At 44.0% G+C, this 7,142-nt stretch overlaps 1 protein-coding gene and 1 pseudogene across 1 annotated transcript in view; both read left to right on the top strand.

Moving 5' to 3' along the window:
- LOC105743832 overlaps positions 1-5,204 on the top strand; it is a 36,067-nt pseudogene extending 30,863 nt beyond the window's left edge.
- Positions 1-7,142, top strand: part of Acyp2 (acylphosphatase 2) — a 226,423-nt gene that overhangs the window by 67,890 nt on the left and 151,391 nt on the right. The window lies entirely within an intron of this gene.

Below are 7,142 nucleotides of genomic sequence, written 5' to 3'. Positions count from 1 at the left end.
TCGCACGGAGCGGACCCACTGCTTAGGAGCACACTTGGTAGCATGATTATTTATTGCAAGAAAGGATGATCGGTTTTCTTTCTTTCTTTTTTTCTTTCTTTCTTTCTTTCTTTCTTTCTTTCTTTCTTTCTTTCTTTCTTTCTTTCTTTCTCTCTTTTGTAAGGCAGGGTCTTGCTCTGTACTTCTCCTTGAACTCATTCTGTAGTCCAGGATGGCCTTGAACTCAAGACAATCCCCGTGCCTCAGCCTCGGAGTGCTGGGATTATAGTCACATATCACTGTGCCCAGCTTTGCGGTTTGTGTCTAGTTGTTCCCCTCCCCCAAAGCCTCATGCAGTTGTGGGGCAGCTTCTGGAGTGTTAGATTAATTCATGATCCAGTGCCGGGATTATGGGTGTGAGTGCCACCCTGGCCCTGGGCTGGGTGACCTGCTGTGCAGTGTGAGGAGGGGAGAGTGGCTCCCTTTGCTCTCTGCTGCTTTCCGCCACTGCGAGGGGCAGCCGTCTGCCGTGTGTGCTCTGCCTTGGAGCCAGCGAGTATCGACCAAAGCCTCTGAAGAAACCTTTCCTTCTTTAATTCTGGGTGTTGGGTATTTTGTCCCAATTAGAAAGTGTAACTCCGTCACCAGCTCAGCAATTTCTTTTAGTTGAGCATGCTGTCATATGAATTACAATCGGGTCCCATTACGGAGCACAAAGGGCCAAGTGTGGATTACAGGAGCGTCTGCAAACTTGTGCTATGTATGCCTTGATACTTATGAGGGGTGATTGAAAAGTACAACGAATGCTTCAATTTTAAAAATAATTGTGACGGTGAATGACACATTGCTGCGGACCCCTCTCAGAATGCTTCTTCTCGCTCAGAAGCACTTATCTCGTCATTCTTGCCACTTTCTGAAGAAATTATGAAAGTGTTCTTTCACGAATATCCTTAGTTACATTGTCATTGCTCCCTTGATGTCCTGAATTAATTCAAAATGTTTACCTTTCATGGACATTTTCACTTTGAGGAAGAACCAGGAGTAGCACAGTGCCACATCTGGTGCGTAAGGCAAATGGGGACAACTGTAATGTCGTTATGTCCCTACCTTTCCATTACATGGCACCCAGCAGCAACATTCAGCGTATTTTTGATGACTTTTCATAAAGACAGTTGTAGAAGACTTCTGAAACTGTTTCAGAAAGTGGCAAGAACTACAGGATAAGTGCGCGTGAAGCAAAGGTTGTTTTCATGGCAATGTGTCTTTTATTGTAACACACTTTTGTTATTTAAACACACAAATTTAACATGCAAATGAACAAGTTTTGTATGTCATGTAAACAGAAATTGGGACAAAATGACATGCATGATCATTTCAACAGATACAGTAAAAGCCTTTGGCAAAATCCAACATTCACTCATGATTTAAAAAATGGAAGAAAATAGGTATGAAAGGACCTTATTTCAATCTGATAAAAGCCACTTTTGATAGACCTACTGCCAACTGCACACTAAATGGAGGAAAATTGAAAAACTTCCCTCTGAAATCAGGAATATGACAGAGAGGTCCACTCCTGTCACTACTGTTCATCACAGTCCTGGGAACATTAGCCAGAGCAATAGGGGAGGGATGTGTGTAAGGAAGGAAGAAGTCGAATTATCATTGACAGATGACTTGATGTTCTGCATAGAAGACCTAACCTCATCCACTAAAAGACACTTAGAATTAACCTACTCCAGTAATGTAGCAGGGCATAAAATAAACACAAAAATGATTTTTTCCTGTACACTAAAATTGAATTCCCTGAGAAAAAAATCAGGGAAAAATGACATTCATAATAGAGCAAAGAAAAAGTAAATACTTAAGAGTTAACCTGATAAGGGAGTGAAAGACCTCTGCAATTAAAATTACAGCATTATGAAAAAGAAAATTGAAGACGACCTTAGAAAATGGAAAACTGTCTCCTGTTCCTGAGTAGGTGCAACCAACATAGTCATAATAGCCATACTTCCAAAATTGATATACAGATTTAATGCAATCTCAATCAAAATTCCAATAGCATTCTTCACAGAATAGGAGAAAATCTTAAAATTTGTATAAAACCAGAAGAGACCCGGAATAGCAAAAGCAATGTTGGGAAAAAAGAACAAGGTGGGAGGCACCATAATCTTGGACTTGAAGTTATGTTATAAAAGCTACGGTGATAAAACAACATGGTACGGGCACAAAGACACCGAGGATTAGTAGAGCAGACTAGAGGATGCAGAAGCAATTTCAGGTACATTCTGCTGTATGTTTGGCAGAGGGCCAAACAAGTGGAGGAAAGACAGCCCTTTAATAAATGGTGTTGGAAAGTTGGTCATCATGTGCAGAAGACTGACTTTATATTCATAATTCTCACCAAGCACTAAACTTAAATAGAAATGAGTTAGCAAGCTAACCAAATAAGGAAGAGGAAGACCTCTGCAAACCAGGGACAGTTAGCCCACTAGAAGGCAGGACAGGCACAGGCGCAGGTAAAGGCATCTGAGCATGAACCCAGGTGCACAGGAGATAGTTCTGAAAAGTGACAAATGCAATTGTATTAAATTAAAAAACTTCTATACATCAAAACAATCAATGGAGAAAAAAGAACCAACAACATGGGAAAAATCGTTGCCAGCTGTTCCTCAGGGTATAAAGAACTCAATAAAATTAGACCTCCACCCAAAACAAGATCCAGTCAAAAAGTGGGCGACTGAAATGAACAGACTCTTCACAGAAGAAGTACAAATAGCTAATAAATACATAATGAAGTGCTCACCATTGCTGGCCATTTGGGAAATGCAAATTTTAAGCAACTGAGGTTCCATCTTACTCGAGACGGAACTGGCGTCATGAAAATAATCAAATAACACATGCTGGAGGGACTGTGGAAAAGGAGTCCCTTTTCCTCCATTGACAGGAGTGTAAACTAGTACAACCACAATAGAAATCAGTATGGATATTCCTCAAAAAATGAAACTAGGAATTTCATTTGACCCAGCTATTCTTTTTCTAGAAATCTTCCTGAAACAGTTGAAACCATGATATTATAGATGAACATGCATACACATGTTTGTAGTGGCACAACCCATAATTTTGGAAGCTGCCCATATGTCCATCAGCAGATGAATGGGTAGAGAAAATGTATTTACACACCATGGAGTGCTACTCTGCTATAAAGTACAGACCAGAGTCATTGGTAGGAAAATGGGTGTACCCGTAATGTTAAGTGAAATAAACCAAACACACAAGCTAAATACCACATTGTTGCTCTTCTATGAGAAACTCTGAATAAAAGTAAAGAACAAAATAAAAGATGGATAGTAGGAAGTAGAGAAATAGATGGCTTTCCGTGGGAATGGGGTCAAGGGAGGGAATGGAGAAGGTCCTCAGCAGGGAAGGGATAAGGGGCTGAGCAAGAGGAATTGGGACACGTCATGCACCATGTCCACACACCAGCCTCACATGGGGATGTAAGCATTACGTACTGCAGATGTGAGCCGAGAAAGGAGGGGCTGTGGGAGGGAAGGAACAAGTGAGGAAGGAGCTGGGATGTGTGCGTGCCAGCTTCCCAGAGGGATGTGCACAGCATTTATTACACACATGGTACATAAATTAAAATAGTAAGAGAAAGGTAAGATAAAGACAAACACACTGTATTTTGATCAGCCCTTGTAGCCTTTTCAGATTTGTCCTTTTTTCCCCAGCGATCCATGGAGATGTACTTTGTATAGTTCCATTTCTGTGATCAATAGAAACACATTTAGCTAAGACTTAATTTTCTTCTGGTGTGATCAATTTTTAAAAAGTTTTAAAAGTTTGATGAGTGACATTACATATTTATGATGTCCCTCTCCTAATTAGGCTATTTTGCCACGCAGGGTTTCTCAACCCCAGTACCATCCACTTCAAGGTGGGGCAGTGTTTCTGTGTGGGCAGTCTTGATGCTGCAGGACGTCTGACAGCATCTCCCGCCTTCTAGATGCCATTAGCAGCTTCCAGCGTGGCTGCCAAAGCCTTTCCGCTCATGGCCAGTCTGAGTGGGCGGGGTGAAATCCCCCCCAGCTGAGAACCCCTGAGCACGAGGCCCGTTCTGACTTCAGTTGTCTGTCCATTTGCCTTCCCTGGAGATGTTACTGAGGTCCCTTGCGGTTGGTGGTATGCACAGGGCAATACTGGTTGGGTGCGCTGTGTGCCAGACTGCACGGGGAAAAGTTTACATGCGATACCCCATTTAATCCTCATCAATGACCTGTAGTAGCGGGAGGTGCTAATAGTGGTAGGCAATGTTATCATCCTCTTTTTAATTGAGAAGCAAGAGTACGCATTCATGAGTTTGTGAGGGCAAAGATGCTTTCATCACATAGACCATGTTGAAGGATGTGAACACTGGTATCAGGGAGCTCCTGACTGTGGTCTGTGCACAGAGGGCTTCCTGGCCAAGAGCATCGTTGGCGTGATGCTCTGCTTTCTTACAAACAGGGCAAGATGAAGAAAAGAGGTTCCGTTGCCTCTAAATTGCTGGCTTCCATAATGTGCAAAGCTGATCTAACCCGTCTCACTACTATGGGTTTACCCCAGAAGGAAATCCAGGGCTGCTTCAGCACTCCTGTTGACAACCTACAGGAATCACCCCTTCTTCCAGGACATTCAAGAAGAGATCCTGGGTCACAGGAGAGCAGCCTTTGCGGCCAAGTCTTTTGTGGAGTGCCTTGGACTGGGGTTGCAGTGATTCATGGTGAAGCACAGGATGCTAAGTCAGACTTGGGGGTGGACGACACCCTCACTGTGGCAGGAGTGCACCTGGTGCTTGCCCCAGCCTGGAGAGCCCCATGCTGATTACTAAACAAAACGCCTATCACTGTTGTTGGTGATGTTGGAGGAGGGGTGGCCATCCTTGTCGATGACGCCATCTAGGATGTGAATGCCTTTATCCTTGCCACAGAGACCCTGAAGGAAAGATGCACAGTAAGATCTGTGATGGCGGCGCAGGGCCTGCTATCTTCTGATGTCCCTGGCTGACTGAAGAGTCTGCCGTGGGGGAGGTGGTGCTGGCCAGTCCAGTCCCATGTGAAATCCAGCAGCTTCAGTGCCCCAAGACCAAAACTGAATATCAGCATGATCTTGTCAGAAGCCATCTGGTGCATTCCCAGTGGGCAGTCCATGTCCACCTTTTCAGAAACATAGACTTAGATGACTAAATACCCTTTTGCTTTTAAAACTCATGGGCCAGCCTGGAAATTGGGTGTGAGTGCTTTGAGCTCAGGCCGGACTGTGCCCTTGCCAGGAGCCGTGAGCTCCCTGCACCTTCCTGTGCTGATTCCTACACAGAGACCAGCTTTTTGTGTCAGTTTGATTTGTGTTAGTTTGGGGCAACTTTTATAAAAGAAAGACTGTTCTCAAAGTAAGTTAACACTTGGTTGGTTTTAGTGTAACTAGTTTAAGAATAACAGTTGGAATAAGATTTTTTTTCCTCACAGATAGCTTTTCCCCAAAGTTACTTGAGCCAGGCATTCAAAAAAGGTAATGAAATAAGATGATGCTGTCCCGTATTTGCAACCCAAAACCCAAAAAGATTATACTGTTGATTTCAATAAATGATGTTTTTACAAGTGCTTAGAGGAAAGTGAGGCTTACAGGCCTGAGAGCAAAGCCTGAGGCGCAGCTTCGGGATGGACTGTGGTCTGGGAGGTGATCCCAGGAAGCAAGTGCCAGGGAAAACGGAACAGGAAAGAAAAGCCGATGCTGGCGCTGTTGCTTGGCGGGGTGCTGATTACAGGGCCCCAGAGTATCACAGCAATCATGCGAAATGCATCTCAGTTCCCTCTCCCACTGGCTAGGCCAGGAAGAACACGGGGAACTTACCTACCAACTCCCTTCTCCTAAAGATACCCCTGGGGCACTGACCTTTGCTAGTAAGATGCACAGAGATCCATCACCTGAGGCGCTTAGAGTTCTGGGGCTGGGATGCGCAGTAGTGCTGGGTGGAAAGGAGTGCTCTGGAGAAGGCTGAGCAAAGGCTACGTGCAGCCGTGCTTGGGGCTGCTGTAGATGGAGAGGCCATGGAAGGCAGCGTGAGGGATGACACACTAGCTGAGATCCAAGTGGCAACAGGAGCTGGCTGTCCAAAGACTGGGCACGAAAGCATTCCAGGCAGTGGGGCCAGCAGGGCAGAGGACCTGTGGCAGGGGCCCATTGCCCTGAGGAACAGTTAGAAGGCGGGTGGACTGGAGGATTTGGAAAAAGGGGGCGGTCGTAGGCTGGGGTTGGCAGGTCAGACAGAAGCCAATCAGATCTTAGGAAAGAAGTCTAGATTTTATCCTGGGGTTCTGCTGCTTATTTACTGGTTTTAAGCAGGGTTCAAGTGACCTATCTGTGATTCACAGAGTGCTCGGACTGCTGTGGAGAAAGGAAGAGGCCTAGGGAGAAGACAGTCAAGAAACCAGTAAAAAGAAGCTGTCAATGGCTTTGGCAAGGCCAGCCATAGAATTCTGGCAGCCCAGCGAAAAATGGAAATGTGGGGTCTCCTATTCAGAAAGCAGGATAAAAAGTGCCGTAAAAGGCGTTAAAATGAAAGCCTTTGTCTTTTGCCCATAATCTTCCCATTAACTTGTGGGTTTTGTTTTGATTTGCTAATTGGATAAAATTTAAAATTATTAGCATGACTTTTATAATTCATCTGCATATTGTACAATGCTAGTTTTAAATGCAAATATATGAACATATAATTTTTGTAAGCATCCTTTACCTGCTCCTTAAAGCCAATAAGACTTAATGTTTATACTTTGCCATTGTATGATATGTCTTTTTTTGTGTGTTTGGTCCTGGGGATTGAGTTCAGGGCCCTATGCACCCTAGGCAAGCATTCTACCGCTGAGTTACATCCCCGGCCCTGCGTTTTGTTTGTGAGACAGGGTATTGCTATGTAGCCCAGCTGGCTTCGAACTTGCAGTGATCGGAGCACCACCATGCCTGGCAGAGTATGTCTTCTCAAAAATTTTATTTTTTATTTTTTTAAGATTATTGTACATGTCACATATAAACACATCAAAAAGTCTCATTGAATCAAAAAACAACATGATGATCAAGAACAGTGGTTTGAAACCTACTCAAAATATTTTAGGATTTAACAAATAACA

Source organism: Octodon degus, unplaced genomic scaffold, assembly GCF_000260255.1.
Source record: "Octodon degus isolate 3935 unplaced genomic scaffold, OctDeg1.0 scaffold00174, whole genome shotgun sequence".
Taxonomy (NCBI): domain Eukaryota; kingdom Metazoa; phylum Chordata; class Mammalia; order Rodentia; family Octodontidae; genus Octodon; species Octodon degus.
The sequence above is the reverse complement of the archived record's forward strand: the minus strand, read 5'-3'. Positions and strand labels throughout refer to the sequence as shown.